Source organism: Heterodontus francisci, chromosome 10 (assembly GCF_036365525.1).
Source record: "Heterodontus francisci isolate sHetFra1 chromosome 10, sHetFra1.hap1, whole genome shotgun sequence".
Lineage (NCBI taxonomy): Eukaryota > Metazoa > Chordata > Chondrichthyes > Heterodontiformes > Heterodontidae > Heterodontus > Heterodontus francisci.
Window position 1 is genome coordinate 70,757,618 of NC_090380.1, and position 15,516 is coordinate 70,773,133.

Here is a 15,516-nt window from a genome sequence, read left to right on the forward strand (position 1 = left end):
CAATAGAACTAGCAAATCGCCCTGCAAGGAACTCAGTCCTGGCTCTATTTAGGTGCAACACGTCCATCCTGTACAAGTCGCATCTCCCCCAGGGCTGGTCCCAATGTCCCAAGAATCTAAAGCCCTCCTTTCTGCACCATCTTTCCAGGCATGCATTCATCTGTTTTATCCTCTTATTTTTAGGCTCACTTGCATATGGTACTGGGAGTAATCTGGAGATTACTACTTTTGAGGTCCTGCTTGCTAATTTCTCACCTAGCTCCCTAACTTTTGACTGCAGGACCATATCCCTTTTACTGCCTTTGCCATTTGTACCGATGTGGACCACAACTGCTGGGTGTTCACCCTTCCCACTCAGGGTGCTCTGCAGCTATTGAGTGATATCCTTGACCTTGGCACTAGGGAGGCAACACCATCCTGGATTCATGTCTGCGGCCACAGAAACACATGTCAATTCTCATAACTAGCAAATCACCGACCACTATTGCTCTTCCAGTCTTCCTTGTACCCTCTTGTACAACTGAGTCACCCGTAGTACCATGGACTTGGCTCTGGCTGCTCTCCCCAGGTGAACCATCATTCTCATCAGTATTCAGAACTATATACTGGTTGGACAGTGGGAGGCACTCAGGGGACTCCTGCACTACCTACCTGTTTCTACTTGACTGCCTGGTGATCACCCATTTCCTCTCTCCCTGCATTCTCTTAAGCTGTGGGATGACCACATCTATAAACATGCTATCCTCTCAACCTCACAGATGTGCCAGCTGCTGCTCAAGTACTGAAACCCAGAGCTCAATTGCTGCAACTGATGACACTTCATGCGCAAATTGTTATCCAGGACACTAGAAGTGTCCTGGAGTTCCAACATAGCACAGGATGTGCACTCTAGAGGTTGGAGCAGCCCTGCCATTCCTCTATCTGTTAGTTAATAACTTTGCTACTGCTAATAAACCTCACTATTGCTAATAAACCTTTACCAATACTAATAAGCCTTACTCCTATCAATAAACTTTATTACTATTAATAAACCTTACTAATGCTAATAAACTTTACTAGTGCTGATAAACCCGACTGGTACTTAATCCAATTTACTAGTAGTAATAAACCTTACTTTAAAAAAGATAGGACTCAACATTTTATACCCTAGTTTAGATGACTCACAAGCCAATTACCTACCCACTTCCCTGTGATGTCTCACCTCGATTGCTCTTTCTGAACACGGGCTCTGAACCTATATACTGGTAGTGGCAGCAATCCCCGCTCCACTTTCACTGCTTCCTGTGCTCTGAGTGAACTCTTGCTCTCTTTGTACTGCTTTTAAGCCCCGCTCTGCTCTTGCTCCTCTCGCCACTCTCCGAGTGAACTCTCACTATCTCCACAATGCTTTTAAGCCCCGTTCACTGTTTCCCGCCACTCTCCGAGTTACATCTTGAACTTTTTCCAGCTGTGACCAAAGGTCATGTAGTTTAAGGGTCTGAAAGGGTTAATTTTGAGACAGTGTAAAGAATACTTACAGCTATGATCATGTAAAAAATCACATGTGAGAAAGACTTGAAGATAGATGCAGCTTGGCTTTGGAGGAGTCACACAGACTAGTATGAAGATGTACATAGTTATATTGTAATAAATGCTAATGTTCCAACTACTCCAGGCTAAAGGATCTCTATAAGCTAGACTAACTGTAGGGGAGGCAGTGGCGTAGTGGTAATATCACTAGAGTAGTAATACAGATACCTAGGCTAATGCACTGGGGACATGGGTTGACTCCCACTATGGCAGATGGTGAAATTTGAATTCAATTAATAAATCTGGAATTAAAAAGCTAGTCTAATAGTGACCATGAAACCATTGTCGATTGTTATAAAAACTAATTTGGGTCACTAATGCCCTTTAGGGAAGGAAATCTGCCGTCCTTACCTGGCCTGGCCTACATGTGCCTCCAGACCCAAGCAATGTGGTTTACTCTTAACTGCCCCTCTGAAATGGCCTAGCAAGCCACTCAGTTTTATCAAAATGTTACAAAGTCTAAGGAATGAAAGGGGCAGACCACCCGGATTGAGGCACTGAACAACGGCAAACTCAGCCCTGTTGACCCTGCAAAGTCCTCCTTACTAACATCTGGGGGCTTGTGCCAAAATTGGGAGAGCTGTCCCACAAGCTAGTCAAGAAACAGCCTGAAATAGTCATACTCATGGAATCATACCTTACAGATAATGTCCCTGACACTACCATCACCATCCCTGGGTATGTCAGAGGTGGTGGCACAGTGGTATACAGTTGAGAGGGAGTTGTCCTCAACATTGACTCCAGACCCCAGAAAGTCTCATGGCATCAGGTCAGATTACCACCTACTACCCCCCTCCCCCCACACCAGCTGATGAATTTGTACATGTTGAACACCAGTTGGAAGAAACACTAAGGGTAGCAAGGGCAGAGAATGTACTCTGGGTGGGGGACTTCAATGTTCATCACCAAGTGGCTCAGTAGCACCACTACTGACTGAGCTGGTTGAGTCCTAAAGGGCATAGCTGCTAGACTGGGTCTGTGGCAGGTGGTGAAGGAACCAACAAGAGGGAAAAACCCATTTGACCTCGTCCTCACCAATCTATCTGGCGCAGATACATCTGTCCATGACAGTATTGGTAGGAGTGACCACCACACAGTCCTTGTGGAGACGAATTCCCATCTTCACATTGAGGATAACCACCATCGTGTTGTGTGGCACTACCACCATGCTAAATGGGTTAGATTTCAAACAGATATAGCAACTCAAAACTGGGCATTCATGAGGCGCTGTGGGCCATCAACAGCAGCAGAATTGTATTCAACCACAATCTGTAACCTCATGGCCCGGCATATCCCCCACTCTACCATTACCATCAAGCCAGGAGACCAAACCCTGGTTCAATGAAGAGTGTAGGAGGGTATGTCAGGAGCAGAACCAGGCATACCTAAAAATGAGGTGTCAGCCTGGTGAAGCTACAACACAGGACTACCTGCATGCCAAACAGCAGAAGCAGCATGCGATAGACACAGCTGAGCAATCCCACAACCAACGGATCAGATCTAAGCTCTGCAGTCCTGCAGCATCCAGTCATGAATGGCGCTGGACAATTAAATAACTAACAGAAGGAGGAGGCTCCACAATTATCCTCATCCTCAATGATGGGGGAGCCCAACACATCAGTGCGAAAGACAAGGCTGAAGCATTTACATCCATCTTCAGCCAGAAGTGGTGAGTGGATGATCCATCTTGGCCTCCTCTTGAGGTTCCCAGCATCTGACAGATGCCAGTCTTCAGCCAATCCGATTCACTCCACATGATATCAAGAAACGGCTGAAGGCATTAGCTACTGCAAAGGCTATGGGCCCTGACAACATTTTAGCAATAGTACTGAAGACTTGTGCTCCAGAACCAGCGTTGCCCCTAGCCAAGCTGGTCCTGTACAGCTTGTGATGAAATATAGGTATAATAGGCTTAATTAGGTAGAATTAATTAATACATTCTACCTTTTAGAATTAAAGATTGAATAAATGGTCAGTTTTCAAGACTCACTGAAATTTCCTTTAAGGGCAGGGTTAAAAAATCCATTCCAAGGTTTCTGCTACATTGGAAACATACCTAGACAGGCTATACGTGTTCCGTACTGATAACTATCATCCTAATTAGTTGATAATGTTAATGATATAGACAGACTGACTTAAGGAGATGGTACAAGGTTCCATCAAAGAACCATCACAGATGATCAATCACAAAATGGAATGTTACCTACAAAAAACGGATGCCACATAAACCCAATTTAATCCAAAAAGGCAAAAACAGTTACTGCAGAAATTTATTTAAAAATCTTTTAAGTATAAAACACATTTATAAATTTGTCTTAGTGTTACAATAAATCACTACAAACATTTTGATCAGATAAAAGCTCACAACTTCATGAGAAGGGAATTCTCAGCAGATAATTAATTGGGAATAAAGTAGCTCATGATATTACCATAATTGGGAATAAGGACCGAATGATATTACCATATATGGATAACAAAAGCGGGAAAAACACGCACAGAAAGGTAACACCTACATTCCAAAAGCTGAGGTAATAGATTAGAAACAGTATAAACATGTTTTGAATCAAAAAAAGAGGTGTATTGAAATCCCTCATCAATACTTCTCAACCCATGGTAAGGACAGTTGACTGCATGACAAGAGAATTCTGCTCTTACCCGAGAGTGTTTTTGTCTTGTTAGGCAGGAGGCTTACTCGGGGAATTTAAGGTAACAGCTTACTTTGAATTTTCATAGATGTTCTAAGATATTTTGCTGTAACATTCTCAAGGTTGAAATTTTGGATTCTATTTTAGAAATAAGATTATGTTTTACATCTTTTAGTAATCTTTGATATTGTGATACACTTATCCACTTATAAGTGTATTGCGTGTTAAATTCTTTAATAATTATATAAAAGTTCATAAATCGTCTCATGTCGCATTCTGTATACAACTACAAGAACCCCCTCTCTGTGTATCTTTAAGTGGAAAGATACGTATTGAAGAGAGTTTCCCAGACCTTTATAATATCTGGCATATTTATGACTTAGCCATAATTATTTTTAAAATAGGCTATTCGAAAGATGGTAATATTCTTTGTTATTTCTTTGAGGGAAAAACTAGTTCAATTCTTTGGACCCAAATAAGTGTCGATAAGAGTTTGTCTGGTTTGAACTTAATTGAAGAAGATTCATAGGGATGTACTCCTGACTTGGTTTAGTCCCGAGAAGGGGTAAAGTCATAAATCACTTCAGCTGGAGCCCAAAATGTGCCTTGTTGTTAACAGAATCCCGTACTTTTGTATTTGTCTTTAATGTTTATTTTAGATTTGTAAGTATGAAAGGAGTGTTTTACTGCCAGTGGTACTAAGACCCCGATTTAAGTATCTACTTCTTCTTTGGCCTCCTTATCTCGAGAGACAATGGGTAAGCGCCTGGAGGTGGTCAGTGGTTTGTGAAGCAGTGCCTGGAGTGGCTATAAAGGCCAATTCTAGAGTGACAGACTCTTCCACAGGTGCTGCAGATAAAATTGGTTGTCGGGGCTGTTACACAGTTGGCTCTCTCCTTGCACTTCTGTCTTGTTTCCTGCCAACTGCTAAGTCTCTTCGACTTCCCACACTTTAGCCCCGCCTTTATGGCTGTCCGCCAGCTCTGGCGATCACTGGCAACTGACTCCCACGACTTGTGATCAATGTCACACGATTTCATGTCGCGTTTGCAGACGTCTTTAAAGCGGAGACATGGACGGCCGGTTGGTCTGATACCAGTGATGAGCTCGCTGTACAATGTGTTCTTGCATCTTCCATGCGGCTCACATGGCCAAGACATCTCAAGCGCCGCTGGCTCAGTAGAGTGTATATGCTGGGGATGTTGGCCGCCTCGAGGAGTTCTGCATTGGAGATACAGTCCTGCCACCTGATGCCAAGGATTCTCCGGAGGCAGCGAAGATGGAATGAATTGAGGCATCGCTCTTGGCTGACATACGTTGTCCAGGCCTCGTTGCCATAGAGCAAGGTACTGAGGACACAGGCTTGATACACTCGGACTTTTGTGTTCCGTGTCAGTGCACCATTTTCCCACACTCTCTTGGCCAGTCCGGACATAGCAGTGGAAGCCGTTCCCATGCGCTTGTTGATTTCTGCATCGAGAGACAGGTTACTGGTGATTGTTGAGCCTAGGTAGGTGAACTCTTGAATCACTTCCAGAGTGTGGACCCCGATATTGATGGATGGAGCATTTCTGACATCCTGTCCCATGATGTTCATTTTCTTGAGGCTGATGGTTAGGCCAAATTCGTTGCAGGCAGCCGCAATCCTGTCAATGAGTCTCTGCAGACACACTTCTGTGTGGGATGTTAAAGCAGCATCGTCAGCAAAGAGGAGTTCCCTGATGAGGACTTTCCGTATTTTTGTCTTCGCTCTAAGACGGGCAAGGTTGAACAACCTGCCACCTGATCTTATGTGGAGGAAAATTCCTTCTTCTGAAGACTTGAACGCATGTGAGAACAGCAGGGAGAAGAAGATCTCAAACAGTGTAGGTGTGAGAACACAGCCCTGTTTCACACTACTCAGGATAGGAAAGGGGTCTGATGAGGTGCCGCTATGCTGAATTGTGCCTTTCATATTGTCATGGAATGAGGTGATGATACTTGGTAGCTTTGGAGGACATCTGATCTTTTCTAGTAGTCTGAGGAGACCACATCTGCTGACGAGGTCAAAGGCTTTGGTGAGATCAATGAAAGCAACGTAGAGGGGCATCTGTTGTTCACGGCATTTCTCCAGTAGCTGGCGAAGGGAGAACAGCATGTCAATGGTGAATCTCTCTGCTCAAAAGCCACACTGTGCCTCAGGGTAGACACGCTCAGCCATCTTCTCTAGCCTGTTTAAAATGACTCGAGCGAAGACTTTCCCCACTATGCTGAGCAGGGAGATTCCACGGTGGTATCTCGAGACCACAAACTCTTGATCGCGGTTTGTGGATCTTAAACCAGAACTCCCTCATTCTACTTTTGAGGTTTGGAAATTTCCTTTAAAGTTCACTTTAAATCTTAGCTGTGATTAGGTCCTGACACATTATAACTCCTAGTTCAGGTTCTGTTCAGACATAATGGCTAATGTTGAAGGGATTGGCTTAATTTTCCCGTTGGGTGATCCATCAACTTGTTTCAGTAGATTACAGAATCCCATTTCACTGCTTCAGGTGGATCAGGTAGTTGTCTTTGAGATAGATAATTTTGATGCCGATGGTTCAGTTAGAGCACATGGTACTATTGTGGCTGACCCCCAGATGGAAGGCATAGAACGTATCCGATGGGATAATCAGACTGATACCCCAGACCCACAACATTCCTTTCTGATAAAGTGCACATCTGTACAATTGGGTGGCCTAATGACTGATGCACGACAAGGTGGGGGTATTCATGGTAGAATTGTAGGTCCTGGGTCTCCCTACATGTGTGGTGGCCATGGGTTTTGGATCAGATGGCTTCCTCGAAATCAAGTTTGTGATCAGAATTTGCGAGAGGATTATAGACAGCTCCTGCTACATCACCTTCAAATGAAACAGGCCCTTGTTCAGGCTTTTGCTAATGACAGTGCTGCAGGCTTTCCTCTGCTTGTGGGACAGCCTGTGCAGTCTCAAATTACGCCGCTAGGTAATGTGAATCTTAACTCTATATATGCCTTGTGTGGCAAGCCTAGTCTGAGCAACCAAGATAAAACAAGGTGGATTTTAAACAACCTTGATAGACTTGACACTGCTGTCAAGGCTGGAGTGCTGCACATTTACGGCAGCTCCTCTCCATGATGCTAAACTCTGATCTAGTCCCCCCAATCAATATGTGCAATAACTAGATTCAAAATTATGCCCACCTCCTGACCACAACTCAGGGTGCGCATGTCATGGCTCAATCAAAGAAAACCTTCAAAATACAGTCAAGACAAATGGTTTGGTAGCCGCTTATCAGTTAGGCAAGGACCTTACAAATGGAAACTGGGAAATTGTTCACGGTTATATAAAAGCAATATACTGCGGATGCTGGAAATCTGAAATAAAACAAGAAATGCTGGAAATACTCAGTAGGTCTGGCAGCATCTGTGGAGAGAAAAGCAGAGTTAACGTTTCAGGTCAGTGACCCTTCTTCAGAACTAGCAAATATTAGAAATGTGAAAGGTTATAAGCAAGTAAAGTGGGGGTGGGGCAAGAGATAACAAAGGAGAAGGTGTAAATAGGACAAGGTCACAGAATAGCTGACCAGAAGGTCATGGAACAAAGGCAAACAATATGTTAATGGTGTGTTGAAAGACAAAGCATTACTACAGATAGGGTGTTAACGGACTGAAAATTGAACAGCTGCAAGTACAAACATGAAAAAAAAGTGGGTAAGCAAACTGAACAAACTAAAACGAAATAAGATAAAATAAACACAAAAAAATATTTTAAAAAGGAAAAAGAAAAAAATAACTAAAAATGAAAGTAAAATGGGGGGCCCGTCACGCTCGGAAATTATTGAACTCAATGTTCAGTCCGGCAGGCTGTAGTGTGCCTAGTTGGTAAATGAGATGCTGCTCCTCGAGCTTGTGTTGATGTTCACTGGAACACTGCAGCAATCCCAGGACAGAGATGTGAGCATGAGAGCAGGGGGGAGTGTTGAAATGGCAAGGAACCGGAAGCTCGGGGTCCTGCTTGCGGACTGAGCGGAGGTGTTCCGCAAAGCGGTCACCCAGTCTGCGTTTGGTCCCCCCAATGTAGAGGAGACCACAATGTGAGCAGCGAATACAGTATACTACATTGAAAGAAGTACAAGTAAATCGCTGCTTCACCTGAAAGAAGTGTTTGGGGCCTGGGATAGTGAGGAGACAGGAGGTAAATGGGCAGGTATTACACCTCCTGCGATTGCAGGGCAAGGTGCCATGGGAAGGGGAACATTTCTTGTTCCAGTCCTACTCAGGCCCCCTCCCCCAACTCTCCCCTCCCCCAACTCTTTTTCCAGTACATTGATGACTGTATCGGTGCCGTTTCCTGCTCCCGCCCGAACTGGAAAACTTTATCAACTTTGCTTCTAATTTCCATCCTTCTCTCACCTTTACATGGTCCATCTCCGACACTTCCCTTCCCTTCCTCGACTTCTCTATCTCCATCTCTGGTGATAGGCGGTCTACTAACATCCATGATAAGCCCACTGACTCCCACAGCTACCTCGACTACACTTCTTCACACCCTACCTCCTGTAAGGACTCCATTCCATTCTCCCAGTTTCTCCGTCTCTGACGCATCTGCTCTGATGATGCCACCTTCCATGACAGCGCTTCTGATATGTCTTCCTTTATCCTCAACCGAGGATTTCCCCCCACTGTGGTTGACAGGGCCCTCAACCGTGTCTGGCCCATTCCCCGCACCTCTACCCTCACCCCTTCCCCTCCCTCCCAGAACCGCGACAGGGTTCCCCTTGTCTTCACTTTCTACCCCATCAGCCTCCATATCCAAAGGATCATCCTCCGCCATTTCCACCACCTCCAGCGTGATACCATTACCAAACCCATCTTCCCCTCCCTTCCCCTGTCAGCATTTTGAAGGGATTGTTACCTCCGTGACACCCTGGTCCACTCCTCCATTACCCCCACCACCTCATGCCCTTCCCATGGCACCTTCCCCTGCAATCGCAGGAGGTGTAATACATGCCCATTTACCTCCTGTATCCTCACTATCCCAGGCCCCAAGCACTCCTTTCAGGTGCAGCAGCGATTTACTTGTACTTCTTTCAATGTAGTATATTGTATTCGCTGCTCACATTGTGGTCTCCTCTACATTGGGGAGACCAAATGCAGACTGGGTGACCGCTTTGCGGAACACCTCCGTTCAGTCCGTAAGCTTCCGGTCGCTTGCCATTTCAACACTACCCCCTGCTCTCATGCTCACATCTCTGTCCTGGGATTGCTGCAGTGTTCCAGTGAACATCAACACAAGCTCGAGGAATAGCATCTCATTTACCGATTAGGCACACTACAGCCTACCAGACTGAACATTGAGTTCAATAATTTCAGAGCATGACGGCCCCCCCCCCCCCATTTTACTTTTATTTTTAGTTGTTTTTTCTTTTTCCTTTTTAAAATTTTTTTTGTGTTTATTTTGTTTAATTTCATCTTAGTCCTTGCGGCTGTTCAATTTTCAGTCTGTTAACACCCTATCTGTACTAATGCTTTGTCTTTCAACACACCATTAACATATTGTTTGCCTTTGTTCCATGACCTTCTGGTCAGCTATTCTGTGACCTTGTCCTATTTACACCTTCTCCTTTGTTATCTCTTGCCCCACCCCCGCTTTACTTTACCTTTTACATTTCTAATATTTTCTTGTTCTGAAGAAGGGTCACTGACGTGAAACATTAACTCTGCTTCTCTCTCCACAGATGCTGCCAGACCCACTGAGTATTTCCAGCATTTCTTGTTTTTATTATTATAATTGTTCACGGTTGTCTGGCTAACCAGTGTCAGAATTCTGCACTTAGACTAGCCTGTGAAGGTGCATTATCTGCTTATCTTGATGACCATCAGAGGTAGGGTAATGTTGAAAGCTTTATCCGCTCGAACCATAATTGCTGGGTCTGCCCCATACTAAGCCTGTGGTCTAACCGGATCCTAAGGTTAAAAATAAGACAGACAATGTCTCAGCTTCACTCAGACAGGGACAGGATAGGACCCGGGCTCCTTCTCATTCCAGTCGCCTGCTCACTCGTTCCTTTGGGACCCTGGCTGGGCGCTCTTTTCGGTCTGCACCACCATCTCGCCAGGAGCGCGAGCGGCATACCTCCAAGGAACAGTGGGAATGGTCTGCACCACACCTCGTAGAGATAGCAGGGTCAGCTGGGATCCCTATGGGGGTGAATTTTACACTGGCCGTGCCTATCACAGGGTAATGGGAGGATTCAGGGCTGACAGAGGCAGAGATCAGAAAGACTTCCAGCAGGAACAGCATCCACCCCAAAGGGGTGATAGTCATGACTGTAGGCCTTCTGATAGACCACCCACGGGATTAGGAAAGCGTGAGACTCCTAAGAGGGAGGGGTGCACGTCAGTTAAAATCATCAGAAATCAAGACAGGGCTGATAGTCAGGACTCGGAAGAATATGACTCTCCACAGTGAAGGGCCTGCACCCAGCCAGGGTCTTTTGAATTCCCCTATGCCATGGCAACACTGCCCACTGCTGAACAGGTACAGGCACTCTTCGATACAGGAGCTGATTACTCCATCATGGATCCTGTAATTATAGAAAATCAGTGGTCAGATTTGGGGAGCCTGATTTATTAGTTATCAGTAGAAGGATTCACATTGTGCAAGACACAGCTGATTGACTTTTATGAAATTCCTGTTGCTATCTATGGTATTACGAGCACCCGAGAGGTGGGATTGGTACCTGATTTAGTTTGCCCCTTTATTATAGGACAGCCTGATATTAAACACTTCCTTAAGATCATGTCCAGGCCTGTGGAGGCATCCACGGACCAGGATGACCGACCAAGATATATTCAGGCATAGCTGGATTGCACCTGTCTAGAGGTGGTGAGGGCGGGGAGGTGGAATAAGGGTCTCTTGGAACAGCTCCTGAATAAATACTACTCTTATCTGCAGCATCATCTGAATCAATGTGGCAAGGTAGATATAGAACCTCATTCTCTTAATGCAGGCTGACACAAGCCCAGGAAACAGTGGCCTATTCAGGATCATAAAGGGACATTAGATCTACTCGACACTATTAGGGATTTAGAGGAACAAGATGTCCTAACAAAAATGCCCTCTGGAACTAATTCGCCATTTTTGGTGTCCCTAAACCTGATGGCAGATGGAGATTAGTGGTTGATTACACATCCCTTAATAAAGTATCAGTGCTAAACACTGCTAAGCAGCAGAATTCCACTGCCCTTCTTTCCAGCATAAAAAGAGAAAATTTTAAATCTTGTATTGATTTGGCTAATGGTTTTTGGTCTCACCCACTTAAAGAATCTGACTGGAAAAAGACTGCGATGACTGCCCCGATGGCTAGATAACCCCAGGGATTTCAAAACAGTCCCATTCTTTTTTCTGCTCATGTTATCAAACTTTTAAAAGACCTGCCCAATGTTAACTCTTACGTGGATGACATTTATGTTTCATATGATGACCTCCAAGAACATTTTCAAGCTGTTGACACAGTTTTATCCCGGCTCACTGCTGCTGGATACCTGATCAACATTAAAAAGAGTCAGTTCATTCGAGAGGAAGTAGATTTCTTCAGCCTCTGTATAACTGGGAATGGTAGGGGATTAACTTAGTCCTATAAAGAGAAACTAGACACAATTCAATATCCCCGAATCTTGAAAAATCTGCAGGCAAGTTTAGGATTCCTGAACTTTGCGAGGTCTTTTACACTGACCTTTGCTGAGCTCTCAGCACCTCTGTATGCTAGAGTAGGTGAGGCAGCTAAAGGCCCATTCATTTTTTCCCCGGATGATTACTTGAAATTACAGCAACTGTGCCGTGATGTACAGAAGGCTATAGATCTGGAGCAAAGGGACTTGCAGGTCCCACTTAATCTTCATGTTAAAAGATCTCCTAAAGTAGCAGTTACAGTTTTTTACAATGAAAATCAAATTGTGCCGGTTCAGTTTCATTCTTATAATTTTTCCAATCTTGAAAGACAGTACAATAAAAAGGAAAGAGTTATGACGATGATAGTTCAGTGCCTCATTAAAGCATGACCCCTTCAAGGGATACACCCCATTACAATCTATACTGAAATACCAGACTTGAGATCAGTTTTGCAAATGGTCTCTGATGAGAGAAGAGCCACTCAAATCCGATATGACAAATGGGCCTTCTTTTTGAATGATTCTTACTCATTTTTAAATTTCTATCCTCAGGCATGAACTTAGAACACCTCCCGGTTATGGAAGATGATGATACCAAGGAGGGGTTAAACAAGTACCTCTGAAACCACTTACAGATTATCACCAGGTTATTTACTGAGATGGGTCATCAATGATGATTAAAAAAGGGATATCCCAACAATCCTCAGCTGGGATGTGTCCCTCTCCATGACTATAGTAAAGGTCAGGGAGTTGTGATCACTATCACTGAAATGCTCTTCCACCGAGAGATCTGCCACCTGGCCTGGTTCATTGCCAAGCACCAAGTCCAACATAGCCTCCCCTCTAGTCACTTCCCCTTTATCAGTTCAGTTACACCACATAGCTGTCTCAGCACATCCCTACTTCCCTGCTGTGGACTTGTTTACACCTTTAGCTGCACACATTACTTTCTCCACTTACCAGGTTACATACAGTTCACGGGTTGTATGGTGGTCGCCTACAATGGTTAACCGACTTAACGTTACCATCCATAACCTTAGGGATGAAAATCCGACTTTTCAGAAGTTAGCTGGTGACCTAGGTGAAAAAACACGCAATGAGCAATGCTTTGTACAGGTGGGACAGTGCTACTTTGTTGAATGGGGTAAAGAGAAAATTAATCCTCACGCTGATAGGATTGGACAACATCCTACATCAAATTTCGCAGCCACTGACTTTCCCCTCAACCTGATATTTTCAATTGCAAAAACCTATCCCCAAAAGGGCATGATGTGGAATCATTGTGAGTCATCTCAAGAATCAGATGTATTTGGCTCCACTTCTCCAATTTGTCAGTATGTTCCGAAAATGAGCTCATCAATTCATCTCTGACACCATAATAAACATATGGTTGTACTCCCTGTGGATAGTGGCTTTCCTTATGATTTGACAATTTTTTGCTCCTCAAAATTCTACTCTGATTCTTTTAAGAATTCATGGATTTATGATGGGATGGCTGAAATTGATCAAATGCTTGCTGATCATTGCAGAAAGAAGCACCCCAGTTCGTCAGACAAGTATCGTCTAGCATCATCTTGCCTGCCTCGAGATTGGCATCTGAAAGGTACTGGTAAATTCTTTGTTAAAGGTCTTCCGGATGCAAGCAATGCATGTGATATGCCAGAAATGTCTTACTGCTTGAACATCTCACACTAAACGATTTCCTGCAGAGATGCAAAGATCAAACATTTTACTGCATTTGACCAGAGTGACATATGGACGCATGTGATGGTCCCATTCATTATAACATTGGAAGAGTGCGATGGCACAAAGGAAAACATGGCAGAAAGGCTCTTCTTTGTATCGTCAAGTTAGCTTCTGATAGAACATAGACCTGCTATAAAGATAATCAAGTTCCGAATGGCACTTCAGGACACATCAGAATTTCCTGATATTAAAGTCTAGTCACTTTATTCCTGGTGTAAAGACATGGTTGGAATATGACCAAAAATAGACTAAAGCACATTTTAGTTTATGCCAACAGGACTTTATCGATTCAAGATCGAGCGGCAGCTACGGAGCTTTACTTCTCTACGAACAAGTCCTCTGCAGAGGCGTTTGACAACACTTCTCTTCCAATATATCAATCTGATGTTTATAGAGTGGTAGTACCTTTAAATCAATCTTTTACAGATTTCATCAAATTAGCTGATCGTTCCCGACATCATATGAAGCGTTCCACGTTAATGAACATTCGCTCGCTCCAAAGGTCTTCTCTACTATTAGCAGAATCGGTTCTTATGTTAGATCAATGGAACCGAGATCAGGACTACAGCCTTAAAAAGATTGGGGATTTTATTAAATTACAGAAATCATTTGTTGTTACTGGTCTGCAAACCATTCACAAAGAACTTCTCTCCACAGATGAGGGGATTAGAATTAATAACCTTATGACATCTATTCCTATGTCCCTATTGAAACTTCAGACTAATTCAGTGGATAGTCAGAAGCTTTTTCCCAGGGTGGAAGAGTCAGTTACTAGGGGACATAGGTTTAAGGTGAGAGGGGCAAAGTTTAGAGGGGATGTGCGAGGCAAGTTCTTTACACAGAGGGTGGTGAGTGCCTGGAACTTGTTGCCGGGGGAGGTGGTGGAAGCAGGTACCATAGAGACGTTTAAGAGGCATCTCGACAAATACATGAATAGGATGGGAATAGAGGGATACGGACCCCGGAAGTGCAGTAGGTTTTAGTTTAGGCAGGCATCAAGATCGGCGCAGGCTTGGAGGGCTGAATGGCCTGTTCCTGTGCTGTACTGTTCTTTGTTTGTTCTAATCAAGTCCCTTGGTCATGGTACAGGATTCCTTTTTAGATGGCCTCGGTCTTAGTGCAGGGTGTGAAAAAGCCCTGGCTAGACTTAACCTCTCATGCCATATTACTTCCCTTCCCACAGACAGGACTATACTAGGGGATACTGTTTGGTTAGCTGAAATTTCTCTTTGGGAAATGGCTCCTATGCGGTTGTTACAGCCTCCGGGTGTTCTGACTGTGGTCTGGATATTGGCACCTGGATGATAACACCCTCTGAGGATGTTACTTGCTGTGGTCACACTTTCCAACATATTAAATCCTCTAGATCCAGAAATTCCTATGCTCCTCGTGTTATTTATACGCCTGTTAAACTTAGTAAGCTTAGTACTGTTCTTAGCCAGTTACAGGGCATAGAATTGATTCTTACCTTTACCAATTATTCAGTTGAAGAAACTATTAAAAGGGCACAACACTTGCTGTCGCAAGTTAAATTGACTAATATTTGGCAAGCTCCACATTGACTACAGGCTATTGGTCAAGGGGTTGTCAAGGCAATGCCGGGGTTAACTTCTGTTGCTAAGTCTGCCATTGAATGGCTTACTGATGCTGTCACAGGAGTATTTGGATGCACTTTTGGTATATTCTCATACCTAGTTACAGTGCTCACTGTAATTGGGATTGTTATCCTCATTCTAGTTCTTAAGTGATTTTTTTTAAAATTATGTTCAGTGATATTGTCTTTGAAGGGTTTTTTCCTTTATTCTCTTCTGCTGCTATAATTTTTTCTGGCTTTGCAAATAGAATCTCAGAACAGTGCTGAAAGCCTTATTGTCCATCTCA